The following is a 14,608-nucleotide window of genomic DNA, read 5'->3' as shown; positions in this document are numbered from 1 at the left end:
GTACATGCAAATAGAGGTAGCAGAAGCCTCGAAACAGTACCTCACGATCAACACTTACAAAGGCATCTACCAATACAACCGGCTGGTGTTCGGGGTAGCATCAGCTCCCGCTATTTGGCAAAGGGCAATGGATCAAGTCCTGCAAGGGATTCCATGGACCCAGTTTTATTTGGACGACATCCTGGTCACGGGCGAAAATGAAAGTGATCACCTCGCCAACCTGGAGCAGGTGCTCACTAGATTGAAGGAACATGGGCTCCGAGCTAATCACCACAAATGCGAGTTGTTCCAGAAGCAGATCTCGTATTGTGGCCACGTTATTGATGAAGATGGTTTACATTAGTCCCCTGAAAAGATTGAGGCAGTAGTCAAGGTTCCAGCACCGGAAAATGTGTCACAACTGAAGTCGTTCCTCGGGCTGGTGAACTACTACCATAAGTTCTTGCCGAATTTGTCTACAGTACTACACCCACTGAACACCCTACTGCAAACGGGGGTACCATGGAAGTGGAATGACGAATGTAAACGAGCTTTCCAGAAGTGCAAAGAATTGATCACATCAAAAGAGGTGTTGACTCATTTCAACCCAGCACTACAAATTCGGTTGGCGTGTGATGCATCACCCTATGGTATTGGAGCGCTGGTGTCGCACAAACTCCCGGTCGGCTCGGAGAGGCCAGTAGCCTTTGCGCCTCGGTCACTAACCTCAGCCGAGCGTAACTTCACCCAGATTGACAGGGAGGCCCTCAGCCTAGTGTGGGGAGTGAAAAAGTTCAACCACTATCTGCACGGGCAGAAGTTCACCTTGCTTACTGACCACCAACCACTTGTCTCCATCTTTAATCCAAAGAAGGGCGTTCCGGTGATGACTGCGCAACGGCTACAAAGATGGTCCATTTTTCTAGGGGTGAACCAATAGAGTATAAGGGCACCAAAGAGCATGGAAACGCTGATGGGCTATCACGCCTGCCACTGCCTACTGCGGAGCAAGCACCAGCAGTGGACCCTGTCGGAATATTTTATTCGACTATAATTGAACGCTTGCCAGTAACTAACGTGGATATATAGAAGGAGACCCGAAATGACCCGACACTGTCTCGGCTATATGATTTGACGGTGAAGGGATGGCCAACACATGATGACTCACTGTTGCCAGCATTCTCTTCCAGAAGAGAACAGCTGTCAGTATGCCAGGGGACCTTGATGTGTGGATCCCGAGTGGTAATTCCACACAAGTTAAGGGAGAGAGTGCTCAATGAGCTTCACGAAGGCCATCTGGGAGGGGTGAAAATGAAATGCCTAGCTAGGGCTTATGTGTGTTGGCCGGGGATCGATCAGCAAATCGAGGACCTGACAATGAGCTGCTCAGGATGCCAGAAGTTCCAAAATACACCACCACATGCCCCTCTACACCCATGGGAGTGGCCCTCCTCTCCATTGCAACGGGTGCATATTGATTTTGCTCGTCCAGTCATGGACTCAATATTCTGAAAAGCCGTGGATGCGCACTCGAAATGGCCTGAGGTGATCAAAATGTCCTCCACCACCACGGAGAAAACGATTGCAGTCCTACGGACCATATTTGCCAGGAACGGCTTGCCAGAGCAGATTTGCTCTGATAACGGACCACAGTTTGTGTACGAAGAGTTTCGGAAATTTATGAGAAGGAATGGGGTAAGGCATTACACATCCACCCCGTATCATCCAGCCACAAATGGATTGGCTGAGAGGTTCGCTCAAACCTTTAAAAAGGCAGTAAGTGCTATGTGCGATGACGACATTCCACTGCAGCATAAGGTGGACAATTTCCTGTTAGCCTACAGAAATGCAACACATGCAGTTACCAACGTGACCCCGGCCATGATGTTCTTTAACCGAAGGTTGAGATCTCATCTGGATTTGCTCAGACCAAATGCACGAAGAAATGTTGAGAATAAGCAATTCCAGCAAATCAGTGATACGCCAACAAGGAGCTTCAATACAGGGCACCAGACTTGGCCCGCAACTACCGAACAGAGAAATGGCAACCAGAAACGATATGCACACGGCAGGCGTCACTAATTTACAAAGTGGATTTACAAAAGGAGAACATTGTGAGACGCCATGTCGACCAGATCCTAGCGTCACAGGAACGAGTCAACCCCATGTCTCGCATACCTGGTGATGAACCCAACATACATGTAGCATCTACCCCAGAAACAGTTGCAGCGGAAGCTGATGAACCAACCGACGACAGGGGGGCAGAATCATCTCCGCACCAAGAGCAAGACACTCAGGAAAGATGCTATCCAGAAAGGATCAGGAAGCCGCCCCAAAGACTGAATTTATAAATGGACTATTTTCAGTTAATGTTGCATTTTAAAAGTGTTAACTGTTAAATGAATGTTATGGTACTGTTAATCTAAAAGGGGAGGAATTGTAGTGTATGTACCTTTAAGGGGAGAACTACTTTTTACAGCTTCTGTATACTGTAGTACCGGCAGTAGACCACAACTGTATATAAACCCTGAGTAGGGATCTGTACTTTTAGTTTTAGAGTCACCCTCATCCAGTAAACACCTGTTGATTGTTCCTCTGCAGTCTCTGTCTAGAAATTGACGGACACCATACAGCAAGATTCAAGGATTTAACAGTTTTCCTATAGGTCTCCATTTTGAATGGGCAATTCGTCGTGTTGCTTTTTGTGTAATGTCCCAGAAACAATTAGAATCGATAGATTCCTCAATGGAGCTGAGTTTATTCTTAATATACTATTCTTTCTTGGCTCTGAGTGTGCTTTTAAATTGTTTTAATGCCTGACAATAAGCACGGCGTAGTTCCTCGTTTTCTGGTTGTCTGTGTTTTTGGTTTGATATTTTTCTGTGTTATTTCCTCATGTTATGACAGTCTGAATCAAACCATTTTTGGTGGTTTTGTGTTTTGTGTTTACTCTTGCGAGATGTCAAGTTCGACATTGTTGCCAAATTATCAAAAATATTATTTAGGTTATTCACTGCCAGGTTTACGCCTTCTTTATTGTGAGTGTATGTGTTTTCCAGAAAGCTGTCCGAGAGGGATTGAGTTGTTTGGCTGCTAATTGCTTTCCGCTATTTTTCCTTACTGTTTTGGGCCCATCTGTACGATTTTTTAATATTGTACAGCTTAGTGGGCTGTGTTTCTGTGTCGGTTGTTTCTGTTCTTTTAAGATACGCTGTAATTTGGCTGTGATCTGACAGTGGTGTTAGTGGTTTGACTGTGAATGCTCTGAAAGAGGATGGGTCCGGATCTGTATTCATATAGTCTACGGTGCTAATGCCAAGAGGTGAGGAATAGGCCGATCTTCCTAGGGAGTCTCCTATGAACCTACCATTGACAATGTGCTGACCCAGGCTTCGACGGAGCTGCAGTAGCTGCTTTCCGTTTGCATTTATCTGTTTGCCGAAGTTATTCCTGTGTGAATGTAAACTGGTTATGTCCAAATATGTAATTATTCCCCTGAGTACTGATAAAATCTGGGTCTTCACCAGTTCTTGAGTTGAGGTCACCACAGATCAACACGTCCCCATGGGCCTGGTAATCTCCCTCTCAATTTTGGAGAAGGTGTCCTCTTTGAAGTACGGGGATTCTATAGGGGGGATGTAGATTGCGCAAATAAAAACATTTTGCATGCCAGAAATTATGTCTTTCTTAATATTGAGCCATAAGTGGTTTTCGCCCTTTTTTATCAATTCAATGCAATTCCTAAGCTCTTCTTTAAACCAAATCAGTATGCCTCCGGAGTCTCTGCCCTGGGTTACTGCTGGCAGTTTATTGGATGTGACCACTAGCCCTGTGTACCCAGAGGGACAACCAGTGGGCCATTCTCCTCTACACCAGGTCTCTTGCAGAATGATAATGTCCAGATTTTTGATGTCATCTCGGAACTCTGGGGACCTGCTCTTTAGTCAAAGCACGGAAGAGCGTAGACCTTGGATAATCCAGGTTGAGATGCACAAGGATTTCATGTGTAGATTGGTCTTTTACTATGATAGGTATGTGTGTCTTTGTCGTATTAAATGGGGGAAAGAAGTACATTTCAAGTGTCTATTAATACTGACAGTATATAGCTGCAACTCTTTCTAACAGTCATATCCCTTTATTTTCAGTTGTGAAAAAGTGAAAAGGGCTAGTCATTTTGCTTCCTAATCCATAAGGCAGGAGCAGATGATGTCTCTCTCCCTCCCTCTCCACTGTCTGCCTGTCTCCACATTCTGCCTCACTCCACAGTCTGCATCTCCCCACTGTCTGTCTCTCTCCCTCTCTGCATGGTCTGTCTATCTCCTTCTCCCTCCACAGTCTTTCTCTCTCCCTCTGTCTCAACTGCCTGCCTCTATCCCTCTGTCTCCAGTCTGTCTCTCTCCCTCTGTCTCCACAGTCTGTCTCTCTCCCTTTCTTTTCACAGTCTGTCTCTCTCCCACTGTCTCCAAAATCTGTCTCTCTCCCTCTCTCTCCACTGTCTGTCTCTCTCCCTCTCTCTCCCCAAATTGTCTCTCTCCCACTCTCCCCACAGAATGTCACTCTCGCTCTGTCTCCACAGTCTGTCTCTCTCACTCTGTCACCACAGTGTGCCTCTCTATCTCTCTCTCCAAAGTCTGTCTCTCTCCCTCCTTCACCACATTCTGTCTCTCTCGCTCTGTCTTCAGTCTGTCTCTCTCCTTCTGTCTCCAGTCTGTCTCTCTCCCACTGTCTCCACACTCTGCCTCTCTCCCTCTCGTTCCACAGTCTGTCTCTCTCCCTCACTCTCCTTAGACATTCTCTCTCCCTCTGTCTCCATAGTCTGTCTCTCTCCCTCTCTCTCTACAGTCTGTCTCATAAGAACATAAGAATTAGGAGCAGGAGTAGGCCAATCGGCATCTCGAGCCCGCTCTTCCTTTCAATAAGATCATGGCTGATCTGATCCTAACCGCCAATCTATAATCACAGAACCATCTCCTGAATCTAACAAAATTAGACACACGAAATAGGAGCAGGATCAGGCTACACGGCCACTGGGCCCGCTCTGCTACCCACAGGGCCATGTCCGATCTGAACCTAGACTCATGTCCAAATTCCTGCCCGCTCCCCTTAACCCTTAATTCCCTTTACTTCTAGGAAACTGTCTATTTCTGTATTAAATTTATGTAATGATGTAGCTTCTACAGCTTTTTGGGGCAGCATATTCCATGGACCTGCCACCCTCTGAGTGAAGTAGTTCCTCCTCATCTCAGTTTTGAAAGAGCAGCCCCTTATCCTAAAATTATGCCCCCTAGTTCTAGTTTCACCCATCATCGGGAACATCCTCCCCACATCCACCCGATCCAACCCCTTCACAATCTTATATATTTCAATAAGATCGCCTTTCCTTGTTCTGAACTCCAATGAGTAGAGTCCCAATCAACTCAACCTCTCCTTATATGTCCATCCACTCATCCCCGGGATTAACCAAGTGAACCTTCTTTGTACTGACTCGAGAGCAAGTATGTATTTTAATAAGTATGGACACCAAAACTGTATGCAGTATTCCAGGTGCGGTCTCACCAATAACTTGTACAACTGAAGCAATACCTCCATATTTTAATATTCTATCCCCCTAGCAATGAAAGCCAACATTCCATTGGCCTTCTTAATCACTTGCTGCACCTACATACTAACCTTTTGAGTTTCGTGCACCAGGACCCCAGATCCCTTTGTACTTCAGTACTTTCAAGTTTCTTGCCATTAAGATAATAATTTTCTCTACGATTTTTCCTGCCAAAGTGCATAACCTCACACTTTTCAGTATTGTATTACATAAGAACATAAGAACATAAGAAATAGGAACAGGAGTGGGCCAATCGGCCCCTCGAGCCTGCTCCACCATTCAATAAGATCATGGCTGATCTGATCCTAACCACCAATCTACTATCACAGAACCATCTCCTGAATCTAACAGAATTAGACACACGAAATAGGAGCAGGATCAGGCTACACCACCCCTGGGCCCGCTCCGCTACCCACAGGGCCATGTCCGATCCGAACCTAGACTCATGTCCAAATTCCTGCACGCTCCCCGTAACCCTTAATTCCCTTTACTTCTGGGAGACTCTCCATTTCTTTTTTAAATTAATGTAATGGTGTAGCTTCTACACCTTTTTGGGGCAGCATATTCCATGGACCTAACACCCTCTGAGTGAAGTAGTTCCTCCTCATCTCAGTTTTGAAAGAGCAGCCCATTATTCTAAGACTATGCCCCTAGTTCTAGTTTCACCCATCATCGGTACATCCTCCCCGCATCCACCCGATCCAACCCCTTCACAAACTTATTTATTTCAATAAGATCGCCTCTCATTCTTCTGAACTCCAATGAGTAGAGTCCCAATCAACTCAACCTCTCCTCATATGTCCATCCCCTCATCCCCGGGATTAACCGAGTGAACATTCTTTGTACGGACTCGAGAGCAAGTATGTATTTGCTTAAGTATGGACACCAAAACTGTATGCAGTATTCCAGGTGCGGTCTCACAAATACCTTATACAACTGACGCAATACCTCCATATTTTTATATTCTGTCCCCCTTGCAATGAAAGCCAACATTCCATAGGCCTTCTTAATCACTTGCTGCACCTGCATACTAATCTTTTGAGTTTCGTGCACCAGGACCCCCAGATCCCTTTGTACTTCAGTACTTTCAAGTTTCTTGCCATGAAGATAATAGCTTGCTCTACGATTTTTCCTGCCAAAGTGCATAACCTCACACTTTCCAGCATTGTATACCATCTGCCAAATCTCTGCCCACTTACTTAGCCAGTTATGTCCTACTCACTCACTTCTTTCCCTCCCATCTTAGTGTCATCTGCAATCTTTGATATGTTACACTCGGTCCCCTCCTCCAAATCGTTAATATAGATTGTAAAGAGTTGGGGACCGAGCACCGACCCCTGCGGAACACCACTAGTTACTGATTGCCATTCTGAGAATGAACCATTTATCCCAAATCTCTGCCTTCTGTTAGATAGCCAATCCTCTATCCATGACAGAATATTACCACCAATCCCGTGATTTTTTATCTTAAGCATTAATCTATTGTGTGGCACCTTATCAAAAGCCTGTTGGAAGTCTAAATACACTACGTCCACTGGTTCCCCTTTATCCACCCTATATGTTACTTCCTCAAAGAACTCCAGCAAATTTGTCAAACCTGACTTCCCCTTCATAAAACCATACTGGGCTTGTCCTATTAAATGAAGATTATCCAAATGTCCTGTTACTGTCTCCTTAATAATGGACTCCAAAATTTTACCTACCTCAGATGTTAGGCTAACTGGTCTATAGTTTCCAGCCTTCTGTCTGCTGCCCTTTTTAAGTCATGGTGTTACATTAGCAGTTTTCCAGCCTGCCGGGACCTTTGCTGAGTCCAGGGAGTTTTGGAAAATTATTACCAATGCATCCACAATCCCTACCGCCACGTCCCTCAAGACCCTAGGATGTAAGCCATGAGGTCCAGGTGATTTATCCGTCTTGAGTCCCATTACTTTACCGAGTACCACTTCCTTAGTGATTTTGATCGTGTTTAGCTCCTCCCCCCCTATAGCCCCCTGCTTGTCCAGTGTTGGGATATTCTTAGTGTCTTCTATTGTAAAGACTGCTACAAAATATTCATTCAGTGTTATTGCCATCTCCATATTTCCCACCATTAATTTCCCGGTCTCATCCTCTAAGGGACCAACATTTACTTTAGCCACCCTTTTTCTTTTTATATAACTATAAAATCTCTTTCTATCTGTTTTTATATTTTTTGCTAATTTACTTTCATAATCTATCTTCCCTTTCTTAATCAATCTTTTTGTAATTTTTTGCTGTCTTTTAAAGTTTTCCCAATCCTCTATCCTCCCACTAGATTTGGCTACCTTATATGCCCTTGTTTTAATCGAATACTGTCCTTAATTTCTTTACTTAGCCACGGATGGCTGTCTTTTCTTTTGCACCCTTTTCTTCTCAGTGGAATATATATTTTTTGGAAGTTGTAATTTAACCCCTTGAATGTACACCACTGATCATGTATCTTCTTACCCTTTAATCTATTTTCCCAATCCACTCTACTCAATTCCGCTCTCATACCTTCATAGTCTCCTTTATTCAAGCTTAGCACGCTTCTTTGAGATCCAACCTTCTCACCCTCTAATTGAATATGGAATTCAACCATGGTATGGTCATTCATTCCAAGGGGATCCTTTACTAGGACATTTTAATTAATCCTGTCTCGTTACACATGACCAGATCTAAGGTTGCTTGTCCCCTGGTCGGTTCATTTACATACTGCTCAAGAAACCCATCCCTAATACACTCAATGTCCTCATCCTCAAGGCAGCCCTGCCCAATTTTATTTGTCCAATTATTATGATAGTTAAATTCCCCCATAATTATAGATGTTCCCTTATTACAAGCCTCAACTATTTCCTGATTGATACTCCGCCCAACATAGTTGCAACTGTTCGGAGCCCTATAGACTAAGCCCACGAGTGTTTTTTCCCCTTATTATTCCTTACCTCCACCCAAACTGTTTCATTATCCTGATCTTTTGACCCAATATAATTTCTCTGTATTACAGTGATTCCTTCTTTTATTAACATAGCCACATCACCTCCCCTTACTTCCTGCATGTCCTTCCTGATCGATAAATAACCTGGTATGTTTAATTCCCAGGCATTGTCAACCTGCAGCCATGTTTCTGTAAAGGCCACAAGACCATACCCATATGCAATTATTTGTGCCATTAACTCATCCATTTTGTTACGAATGCAACGTGCATTCAGATAGAGAACTTTCAAATATGTTTTGTGACAATTAGTTCCTGCTTTTGCACATTTTATTACTTTACCTTTTACTCCATACCTTCTGCCCCTTCCTGACACGATCTGGTTTTTAATTTCCCCACTGCTACCGAAGTCTATGACCTTCTATGTTGTCATTTTTATTATTTGCTCTCTGGGAACCTCCCCCCCACTAGTTAGTTTAAAGACCAATCTACAGCCCTAGTTATATGATCCACCAGGACTCTAGTCCCAGCATTGGCCAAGTGAAGCCCGTCCCAACGGAACAGCTCCCTCCTGCCCCACTACTGGTGCCAGTGTCCCAGGAAGCAATACCCATTTCTCACACACCAGTCTTTAAGCACGCATTTAACTCTCTAATTTTGTTTGTCCTAGCCAAATTCGCTCGTGACTCAGGTAACAATCCAGAGATTATTACCCTTGAGGTTCCATCTGCCAAATCTCTGCCCACTTACTTCGGCTGTCTTTGTCCCCTTGCAGATTTTTTATGTCCTCCTCACTCACTACTTTCCCTCCCATCTTAGTATCATCTGCAAATTTTGATATGTGACACTCGGTCCCCTCCTCCAAATCGTTAATATAGTTTGTAAAGAGTTGGGGTCCCAGCACTGACCCCTGCAGAACACCACTAGTTACTGATTGCCAGTCTGAGAATGAACTATTTATCCCAACTCTCTGCCTTCTGTTAGATAGCCAATCCTCTATCCATGCCAGAATATTACCCCCAATCCCATTATTTTTTATCTTAAGCAATAATCTTTTGTGTGGCACCTTGTCAAATGCCTTTTGGAAGTCTAAATACACTACGTCCACTGGTTCAACTTTATCCACCCTATATGTTACTTCCTCACAGAACTCCAGCAAATTTGTCAAACATGACTTCCCCTTCATAAAACTGTGCTGACTTTCTCCTATTAAATTATGATTATCCAAATGTCCTGTTACTGTCTCCTTAATATTTGATTCCAAAATTTTACCAATCACAGATGTTAGGCTAACCGGCCTATAGTTTCCAGCCTTCTGTCTGCTGCCCTTTTTAAATAAGGTGTTACATTAGCAGTTTCCAGTCTGCCGGGACCTTTGCCGAGTTCAGGGAGTTATGGAAAATTATTACCAACGCATCCACAATCCCTACCGCCACTTCCCTCAAGACCCTAGGATGTAAGCCATCATGTCCAGGTGATTTATCCGCCTTGAGTCCCATTATTTTGCCGAGTACCACTTCCTTAGTGATTTTGATCGTGTTTAGCTCCTTCCCCCCTATAGCCCCCTGTTTGTCCAGTGTTGGGATATTCTTAGTGTCCTCTGCTGTAAAGACTGATACAAAATATTAATTCAGTGTTTTTGCCATCTCCATATTTCCCAACATTAATTTCCCGGTCTCATCCTCTAAGGGATCAACATTTAATTTAGCCACCCTTTTTCTTTTTATCTCTTACTATCTGTTTTTATATTTTTTGCTCATTTAATTTCATAATCTATCTTCCCTTTCTTAATCAATCTTTTTGTTATATTTTGCTGTCTTCTAAAGTTTTCCCAATCCTCTATCCTCCCACTAGATTTGGCTACCTTTTATGCCCTTGTTTTAATCGAATACTGTCCTTAATTTCTTTACCTGGCCACGGATGGCTGTCTTTTCTTTTACACCCTTTTCTTCTCAGTGGAATATATATTTTTTGGAAGTTGTAAAATAACTCCTTAAATGTAAACCACTGATCATGTATCGTCTTACCCTTTAATATATTTTCCCAATTCACTCGACTCAATTCCGCTCTCATACCTTCATAGTCTCCTTTATTAAAGCTCAGCACGTTTGTTTGAGTTCCAACCTTCTCACCCTCTAATTGAATGTGGAATTCAACCATGTTATGGTCACTCATTCCAAGGGGATCCTTTAATAGGACATTTTTAATTAATCCTGTCTCGTTACACAGGACCAGATCTAAGGTTGCTTGCCCCCTGGTCGGTTCAGTTACATACTGCTCAAGAAACCCATCCCTAATACACTCAATGAACTCTTCCTCAAGGCAGCCCTGCACAATTTGATTTGTCCAATTAATATGATAGTTAAACTCCCCCATAATTATAGAAGTTCCCTTATTACAAGCCTCAACTATTTCCTGATTGATACTCCGTCCAACAGAGTTGCAACTGTTCGGAGGCCTACAGACTACACTCACGATTTTTTTTTCCCCTTATTATTCCTTATCTCCACCCAAACTGTTTCATTATCCTGATCTTTTGACCCAATATCATTTGTCTGTATTACAGTGATTCCTTCCTTTATTAACATAACCACCCCACCTCCCCTTCCTTCCTGCCTCTCCTTCCTGATCGTTAAATAACCTGGTATGTTTAATTCCCAGGCATTGTCACCCTGCAGCCATGTTTCTGTAATGGCCACAAGATCATACCAATATGTAGTTATTTGTGCCATTAACTCATCTATTTTGTTACGAATGCTACGTGCATTCAGATAGAGAACTTTCAAAGATGTTTTGTGATACTTAGTTCCGGCTTTTGCACTTTTTATTACTTTACCTTTTACTCCTTATCTTCTGCCCCTTCCTGACACGCTCTGGTTTTTAATTTCCCCACTGCTACCTAATATATGAACTTCTCTGTTGTCATTTTTATTATTTGCTCTCTCGGACCCTCCTCCCCACTAGTTAGTTTAAACCCTCTCTACAGCCCTAGTTATATGAACCGCCAGGACTCTAGACCCAGCACTGGCCAAGTGAAGCCCGTCCCAACGGAACAGCTCCCTCCTGCCCCAGTACTGGTGCCAGTGTCCCAGGAAGCAAAACCCATTTCTCCCACACCAGTCTTTGAGCCACGCATTTAACTCTCTAATTTTATTTGTCCTAGCCAAATTCGCTCGTGGCTCAGGTAATAATCCAGAGATTATTACCGTTGAGGTTCTGATTTTTAATTTGACCCCTAGCTGCTCATACTCCTTTAAACGAACCGGCTTCCTAGTCCTATCTACGTCGTTTGTACCAACATGGGCCACGACAACTGGATCCACCCCCTCCCACTGCAAGTTTCTTTCCAGCCCAGAGGAGATGTCCTTAACCCTGGCACCGCGTAGGCAACACAGCCTTCGGGACTCTCGCTCTCGACTGCAGAGAACTGTATCTATCCCCCTAATAATACTAACCCCTACCACTACAACATTTCAATTTACTCCCCTCTTGAATGGTCCCCCGTCCGTTCCACGTTGCTGTAGCCAGGTTGCTCATCCTCCCTGCTGTCCCTGCTCCTGTCCCCACAGGAAAGAAGAACCTCGAACATGTTGGACAAGAGGAAGGGCTGTGGCTCCTCCAGCACTTCCACCTGGAGCCCTGTACCTGCCTCACTCGTAGTCACACCGTCCTGTCCCTGATCATGGGCTACATCTGAATTAATTAACTTCATAGCTGTGGCCACCTCCTGGAACACAGAGTCCAGGTACTTCTCCCCCTCCCTGAAGTGTCGCAGTGTCTGAAGCTCAGACTCCAGCTCATCAACACGGAGCTGGAGTTCCTGTAGCAGCAGACACTTGTCACAGACGTAATCACCGTGAGCCTCAATTTGGTCCACTGGCTCCCACATCTCGCAACAGTAACACATCACCTGCTCCATTCTATGTAATTATTTACATTTTTAAATGTTAGTTATGGACACCCTCTGCCCGGTTTTAGATGCTAGTATCCCCTATAATGAATTGGATTTAAATTAAATCAATCCCTCTAATTGCTCCAGATAAATGGTTTACCAACAGTCACTCTGCACCAGAAAGGCCTTATTAACTACAACCCACAGAGTTAAAGTTTGAAAAGAGCACCTAACACCCCACTTATCCTAACTCACACTTACCCAAACTCACTCCAACTCTCTCCACAGTCTGTCTCTCTCCCTCTCTTTCCACTCTCTGCGCTCTCCCTCACCCTGCTTAGAATTTCTCTCTCCCTCTATCCACAGTCTGTCTCTCTCCCTCTGTCTCCACACACTGTCTCTCTCCCTCTCTCTGCACAGTCTGTCTCTCACCCTCTCTCTCCACAGTCTGTCTCTTATCCTCTCTCTCCAGAGCCTGTCTTTCTCCCTCTCTCTCTCCACAGCATGAACCTCTCCCCCTGTCGCCACTGTCTGCCTCTCTCCCTCTCTCTCCACAGTCTCTCTCTCCCTCTCTCCACAATCTGTCTCTCTCCCCCTCTCTCCACAGCCGTCTCTCTCCCTCTGTTCCCACAGACTGTCTCTCTCTGTCTCCCCACAGTCTGTCATACTCCATCTGTCTCCACTATCTCTCTCTCTCTATTTCCCCTGTCTGTTACCCGTCTGACTGAGAATATCTTTCCGTTTCTTTGCCTCCTGCATGTTTGGCTCTCTCTCTCTCCTTCTTCCCTGTCATTCTCCACCCCCGGTCTTTCGCTCGCTCCCTCTCCCGAATATTTGCCTCTCTTTCTCTCTGTGCAGTCTCTAACCCATGACAGTCAACCTCGACTGTCACCATTTGCTTCCTCACACCTGCCGTCTCAGATATGTCTGCACCATCTGTCTCTCACTGCATCACCCGCCATCTGTCTCCCCCAGTCGGGCTCCATCCATCACTCATCCTGCCGCAGTGTTTCCCACGGTTTGTCACTCTCTCTCTATCTCCCACATTATGACTCTCTCTTTATCTCACTCCCTCTGTCTGTCTCCCTACTTTCGGCCTCTCCTCTGTATTCCACGGCTGATCTGTGTCCTGCAACTCCCTCCGCCGGTCTTTCTGTTTCTCTGTCTCGCCTTGTCTGTCTGAGTTTCACCCTGCCCTCCCATCTCTGGCTCAACCCCGTCACCCTCGCCCCAAGTGTCTCTTTCGCCATCACCCACCATCGCTTTCGCCAGCCTGTCATTCCTCAATCTGCGTCACCTGGCTGTGCCACCTGTTTGCTTCTCTCTCTGTCCCCTCGCCCGTCCACCACCCTACTGCGTGTCTTCCACAATATTACTATAACTTATTTTTCCTCCATCTGTCTCTCTCTCTCTCTCACTTTATCTCCCCCCATCTGCCTCCCATTTCTGTCTCCTTCTCTGTCCCATCCATCCACTCGGTCAGTTTCTCTCCCTCGCATTTCTGCCCGTCTGTCTCTGGCAGTCTGTATCCCCATCAGATTTTCTGTCTGCCTCCAACACCTACACGAGGAAAAAACTTACTTGATCTCGTCCTCACCAAACAACCTGTCGCATATGCATATTACCATGACAGGAGTGGGATAATTGATCACCGCACAATCATTGTGGAGGTGAGCTCCCATCTTCACACTGAAGACACCCTCCATAGTGTTGTGTGGCACTACCACAGAGGTAAATGGAATAGCTTCAGAACAGATCTAGCTGCTCAAAACTGGGCATCCATGAGGTGATGTGGGGCATCGGCACCAGCAGAATTGTATCCCACACAATCTGTAACCTCATGGCCCAGCATATCCCTCGCTCTACCATTATTACCAAGCCAGGGGACAAACCCTGGCTCAATAAGGATTGTAGAAGAGAATGCAAAAGCAGCAATAGGTGGAACTAAAAATGAGGTGCTAACCTGGGGAAGCTGCAACACAGGACTGCATGCCTGCTAAAAAGCGGAAGCAGCATGCTACAGGGAGGGCTCAGTGATCCCATAATCAGCGGATCAGATCAAAGCTCTGCAGTCCTACAACATCCAGTCATTAATGGTGAGAGACAATTAAACAACTAGCCGAAGGTGAAGGCTTCAAGAATATTCCCATCCTCAATGATGTTGGAGCCCAGCACCTGAGTTCAAAAGGCAACCCTGAAGCAT

The sequence above is a fragment of the Somniosus microcephalus genome, unplaced genomic scaffold (genome assembly GCF_052327205.1).
Source record: "Somniosus microcephalus isolate GS21.2 unplaced genomic scaffold, FLI_Smic_1.0 scaffold50, whole genome shotgun sequence".
Taxonomy (NCBI): Eukaryota; Metazoa; Chordata; class Chondrichthyes; order Squaliformes; family Somniosidae; genus Somniosus; species Somniosus microcephalus.
This window is presented reverse-complemented; position numbering follows the sequence as displayed.